The sequence below is a fragment of the Myotis lucifugus genome, unplaced genomic scaffold (genome assembly GCF_000147115.1).
Source record: "Myotis lucifugus unplaced genomic scaffold, Myoluc2.0 scaffold_676, whole genome shotgun sequence".
NCBI classification, from domain to species: domain Eukaryota; kingdom Metazoa; phylum Chordata; class Mammalia; order Chiroptera; family Vespertilionidae; genus Myotis; species Myotis lucifugus.
Window position 1 is genome coordinate 308570 of NW_005871724.1, and position 6674 is coordinate 315243.

The window sequence follows — 6674 nt, forward strand, 5'->3', positions numbered from 1 at the left end:
AAGCCCTACCATGTGTTTAAAAAAGTTACCATGTTAATAAAAGTATGCATTTGCTTGAAAAGACAAAAGACCTTCTTTTAGAGTGAAATCTTCCTCCTTGTCCTCGTCGCCAACTGGAAAACGAATTGCATGTGGTTTTGGATGCTCGCAGTAACCTCTAACCAGGGAAGCTTTATCTGCATGCCCGCTGGGAGTGAGGGGAAGGGCACCTCATGCTGTGGTCCAGGCTCCTGCCTTCAGAAGCCAGAGTACGTTCACTGTAGTCCTTGCAATGGGGGACCACCCCTTCAGAAGGGAAGGACATATTGGAAGTACTGCTGCCGGTGGCCCCCAGCTGGTCCCCTCTGAAAAAACGTCTCAGCTTAAGAGCTGCTTTAGCCCAGGTCACACCCCCTTTCACAGGTGCCCATCTCCAGGGCTAAGTGGGCTGGGGTCCAAGGCCATTCCCCTCACTGCTACTTGGGGCAACTTTGAAGGGCATCTCAGCTTCAGAGCTCCCTGTGGGTCCGCTGAGGCATTTGTTAGGACCTCATGACAGCCCGCTTCTCCCTTCCCCAGGCGTTAATCCCTACAAGCTTTTCCTGTGCTCTAACCATCAGAGTGCCTCCTCGGGGACTGGGGATGAATGTAACAATAGAAACTCACCATCTAGATGCTGTGTTTTAGAGGACTGGGGGAGAGCCGGGGGAGAGCCGAGGAGCATTCAGAGCAAGTGAAGGGTGACCCTGGCCTTAAAGAATGAGTATAAGAGGAGAGAAGGACATCCAGGCACGGGGAACAGGAAGAAAACGCCAGAGGTTGGGAATTTTCTGAGCACATTCTGATGGTGGGAGACGTGGGGAGGACGGAATTATGAACCAGGAAACCACCACCACCCAAGCTGCATTTGGTACGTTTGTTAACACGAGGATTCATCTTGGTACATAAACTACAGGCTATTCTGATTCACCAGTTTTCCACCAAAGCCCTTTTTCCGTTTTAGGGTACCACATTGCATTTGGTAATTGATTTTTAAAATAGGTACTACAGCCCTGGCCGGATTTTGCTCAGTGGATAGAATGTCAGCCTGTGGACTGAAGGGTCCTGGGTTTGATTTTCGTCAAGGGCACATGCCTGGGTCGCAGGCTTGATCCCCGGTAGGGGGCATGCAGGAGGCAGCCAATCCATGATTCATTGATGTTCCTCTCCCTCTCTGAAATCAATAAAAATATATTTAAAAAATAATAAAATAGGTACTACAAATGGCACACAGTTCAAAAGATGCAAAAGTGGCTTTCACTCCCCAGTTTCCCAGTTTCTCTCTGAGAAGACAACCATTTTCCAGTGTCTTGTATATCCTTTCAAATACGGGTGAGCATAAAACTCACCCAAACTTTTTTTTTTTTACCTACATGGTAACACATACAACCTGTGAATGTCCTTAGAGTGTTGCTTTTGTCCACCTAAACCATAGGTCAGCGGTTCTCAACCTGTGGAACACAACCCCTTTGGGAGTCGAACAACCCTTTCACAGGGGTCGCCTAAGACCTTCGGAAAACACACATATAATTCCATATTGTTTTTGTGATTAATTACTATGCTTTAATTATGTTCAATTTGTAACAATGAAATTGGGGGTCCCCACAACATGAGGAACTGTATGAAAGGGTCAGGCATTAGGAAGGTTGAGAGCCACTGCTCTAGGTCTACCTTTTTAAAACGGCTGCACGTGCTCATTGTACTATAAGGATAAGAACCAGAGGTGATTCTTGCACCAGTTTGAGAACCATTGTTCTACATCCTTCTCAGTAACTCCTTAGTTCCTCTTCCTTGTGAGTTTAGTCACAACTGAAAAGCAGCTGCCATTCAGGTTTCCCCGGCTCCTTAAGTCCGTCGTGGCTTGTCAGTCATTGGAGGATTATTGATTCTTGCATTTTCTAAGCAAAAAACCTGACGAACCATTCTGAGAGGCTAAATTGAGACTAGGGTTGCCGGAAGTTTTTCATGGCAGATCCATATGTCCCCCGTGAGCTCCAAGTCCTCCGGCCCTTTCCTGGGAGCCCTGCGGAGTTCAGACCACTGATGGCTGTGCAGAAGGGCTGTTGGGGATTCTGGGACAGGTCCCTGAGGCGAGGACCTAACTGCTCGGACAAGTGTCCTTTTATATCAGAGTACTGTTACAGAAAGAACCCTAGAGCCGTGGGAGCATGGAGGACTATGTAACGAGCTCTGATGAGGAGGAGGCAGAGTATGCAGGATGTTTACGTTCCCCTGGTCCCCCACGTGGCCAGGATCGGGCTGGGAGACGGTCCCCAAAGTCGTACCACAGAGGCTTCTGCATCCGGATGTTTCAGCAGAGGTGATCCCTGGGAAGAAAAATTTGAATCTCGTGGACATTATGGGAGGACTGGCGACAGCCAAGGACACAGTGAAGACTTGGTGGAGGAGGGGGTGTTAACAAAGGCCTGACTCCAGGACAGCCTGCAGAGTTCCTCACCTTCCCAAGGAGAAACCTCAGGATCCAGGCTGCTGGGACACGGGCTGGGAGGCCTGGCTCCGGCACCTGCTACCTGCTCTCTGTGGCCTTGAGCAGGCGCTGGCTTGTGTCAGGTTCTTCCCAGCATGACATGCTGTATGATTTCTCCAACTAAAGCTCATCTGGAGTAAACTGTTCTGGGGGCAATTAATGCTGTTCCAATTCTCCACCTCCCAGGCACAGGGGCGGGGTGCACTCGCTAGCCCCCAGGTGGTGGTGTGTGACTAATTCTGGTCAATGAATTATAAAAGAAAGTCACACCCAAGCCAGAACCTCCCATGAGAGACCCTCCAGAGCTCTCTTCCCTCTGGCACAGGGACCGGCAACATGCAAGATGGGTGGTTGATCATCAGCTTCGTTCCTTTGATGAGAGTAGCTCCCTGCCCACCTATGATGAACACACAGCACAAACGAGGAACAACCTTCGCGGTTTTCCCCAGGCAGTGGATCAGCAGGCGTGGAGTTCCATCCTCTTCCTGAGATGAATGGAAATCTGGCGAGGGCTTGCTTCATTCAGTTGCTGCCCAAAGTAAGACCCTCTCCCTGGCCAGTTCTATTTCCCCCTCTTCTGATCCCGATGATGTTCTTTTTTTTTTTTTTTCTTCCCCAGTGTGGGGTGTGCTGGAGGCAGCCAATCAATGATTCTCATCATTGATGTTTCTACCTCTCTCTCCCTCTCCCTTCCTCTCTGAAATCAATAAAAATATATTGTAAAATAAATAAAATTACAAAGGAGAAAGGCATACCAGAAATAGAGAACTTTGGGTTTTTATTTTTTATATGAAAATACTATGTGTAGTTAACAATATGCTAAAACATTTTTTTTTCTGGAAAAACATATATCACCCAAATTGAATCAGGCAGAAGTAAAAAACAAACAAACAACTAAGTGGATCTAACCCAGAGAAGAAATAAAAAAAGGCTCAGCCCTAGAGATTATATGGGCAAACTCTTAAAAATTTTGAAGGACATATAATTCCCTTTCTGAATGCATAAAGATATTAAAATTTATTTCACTTTATGAAGCAAATATTTATTGTAAAATCTATCAAAATGGTACCAAAATAACACTCAAAAAACATCAACCCACATAAGAAAATCAATGCCAGAATTCCCCATAAAATTATCAGTAAGTTAAATTCAATTAACATGATTAGGTAGATTTTATCCTAGAAATGCCAGAATATTTTTAATACTAAAATAATTGAAATAATTTTGCTCATAAAAGAAAAAAATGCCATCTCAATAAATGACAAAAATCTAATACCGCCCTCTGATTAAAACAACTAAGTTTACAAAATCACGTAGTAAATATTAAAGTCAATATCCAACATCATATATTTTAGTGTGCCGCGCCAGCACAGCCAAGGGTGATCCTGAGTGGGGGTGATGAAAGGATTAAGAAAAGAGACAAGAGAATGAAAGCTGGGTCTCGGTGGGACGCTGCTCCCTGAGGAGGAGACAGCGCCCTCCCCATGATGGTCTGTAGTTCCTTTCTTCTGATTTATATCCTTCAAACTTTCTATTCCATGACTCACAAAAGCCTCCGTTCTGTTATTCCCAAACTCATTCATACTATTTTTTTTAAATCTTCTGTTTGTTATGTTTTCTCCTTTTTATTGAATTTATCGGGGTGACACTGGTTAACAAAATTACACAGATTTCAGGTGCACAATTCTACAGCACATCATCCGTACACTGTATTGTGTGTTCACCACACCACCAAGTCTCCTTCCCTCCCCATTCGCCTCCCATACCCTCCCCCTCTCACCTGCCTCCAGCACACTCCCACTTCCCTCATCAATCACCATGCTGTTGTCCATGATTTCTTCTCGTTTTTTGCTCAATCCCTCCACCCTCATCCCCCACCCCCCTCAACCCCACCCGTCAGCTTCAGCCTGCTCTCTATCTATGAGTCTGTCTCTATTTTGCTTGTTAGTTCAGTTTGTTCATTAGATTCCACACATGAGTGAGATCATACAGGACTTGTCTTTCTCTGACTGGCTTATTTCACTCAGCACAGTGCTCTCCAGGCTCATCCATGCTGTCACAAAGGGTAAGATTTCCTTCTGTTTTATAGCCGAGTCGTATTCCATTGTGTAAATGCACCACCACTTTTTTATCTGCTTCCAAATCTTGGCTCTTGTAAATAACGCTGCAATGAACATAGGGCTGCACATAGTCTTTCAATGTACGCTGCTTTCGACAATGGCCGCACCAGTCTGCATTCCCACCAAGAGTGCAGGAGGGTTCCCTTTTCTCCGCATCCTCACCAACACTTGCTTTATTGATGACAGCCATTGTGAAAGATGTGAGGTGATAGCTCATAGCTTTGATTTGCATCTCTCTGATGATTAGTAATGTTGAGCATCTTTTCATATGCCTATTGGCCTTCTGTATGTCCTCTTTTGAGAAATATTTGTTCAGGTTCTTTGCCCATCTTTTAAAAAATATTTTTTTTATTTATTTTAGAGAAGAAGGAAGAGAGAGAAGCATCAATGATGGGAGAGAATCATTGATCAGCTGCCTTCTGCATGCCCCCTACTGGGGATTGAGCCCGCAACCCAGGCATGTGCCCTTGACTGGAATCAAACCCAGGACTCCCTAGTCTGCAGGCCGACACTCAAGCCACTGAGCCAAACCAGGGCTCTTTGCCCATTTTTAAATTGGATTGTTTTGGTGTTGAGTTTTATAAGTTCTTTATAAATTTTGGATAGTAACCCCTTATCAGATGTATTGGTGAATATGTTATCTCATTCATTGGGTTATCTTTCTTTGTTCTTGATGGTTTCCTTTGCTGTACAAAAACTTTTAGTTTGATGTAGTCCCATTTGTTTATTTTTTCTTTCGTTTCTCTTGCCCAATGAGATATATCAGAAAAAATATCGCTATAAAAATTTACTGCCAATGTTTTCTCCTAGGACTTTATGGTTTTGAGTCCAACATTTAAGTCTTGAACCCATTTTTTGTTGTTGTTTTGTTAATCCACACCCAAGGATATGTTTTTCCATTGATTTTTGAGAGAGTGGAAGAGAGGGGGGAAGAGAGAGTGAGAGCGAGAAAGAACCATCAATGTGAGAGAGAAACATCGATTGGTTGCCTCCTGCAAACGCCCTAACCAGGACTGGGGATCAAACCTTCAACCAGGGATGTGCCCTTGACTGGGAATTGAGCCCCAACCTTTTGGTGTGTGGGCCAATGCTCTAACAACTGAGCAAACAGGGCAGGACACCTTTAATCAATTTTGAGTTTATTCTTATTTATGGTGTAAGAATAGGTGGCCTAGTTTCATTTTTATGCATGTGTTTGTTCAGTTTTCCCAACACCATTTATTGAATAGACTGTCTTTACTCCATTGTATGTTTTTGCCTCCTTTGTCAAATATTGATTGGTAGTACAGGCCTGGGTTTGTTTCTAGGCTCTCTATTCTGTTCCATTGATCTCTATGTTTTTATGCCAGTACCATGCTGTTTTGATTACTATTTACTCATATTATTATTTGCCCCTTCAAAGCATGTTTCTTTACACCTGTAACAGCTGAGGCAAGACTCCTTCAAGCCTGGGCTTTCCTGTAGTCTTATTGGTGATGGTCCCTAGTAGCCCTCAACTGACCAGGGGCTGCGCTTCTGACAGAGTAGAGAGAAGGGGAAACAAGGAAACAGGATACGAGGTTAGGGTTTTGATGAGGTGTTATTGCCTCAAAGGACCTCATACACTAACTGGGTAGCGGGGGAATGAGAAACAGGGAAGCAACAGGAGAAAGTAGCTGTAAAGTGAATTGAGGGGTCAGAGGTTTAAAAAAGTGCTGGTGACTAGAGTTGAAGTGCCACCTGGAAGGGTGGGATGTGGTCAGCAGAGAGGAGTGCTGAGCAGGTATTGAGCAGGTTTGCGGTGAAAGCAAGTCCCAAGTCACCCTTGGGAATCTGTGGTCAAGGGGCATGGAGGAACTCATTGGATATGAGGAAGCCGAGGACCTAGGAGCCCAGGTGTGGGATGGTGGCTGTGTGAGCATCCAGATGATGGCAGGACATGGGGTGGAAAGGGAGACCAGGGGGCAGGTGCCAAAGTGGAGAATAAATGAGGGGACCCAGTGGAGGATGACAAGGTGGAGGGTGATTAGGCTTTGGTTCTGAGCTTAGAAGTGGTTCCCTAGGGCAGG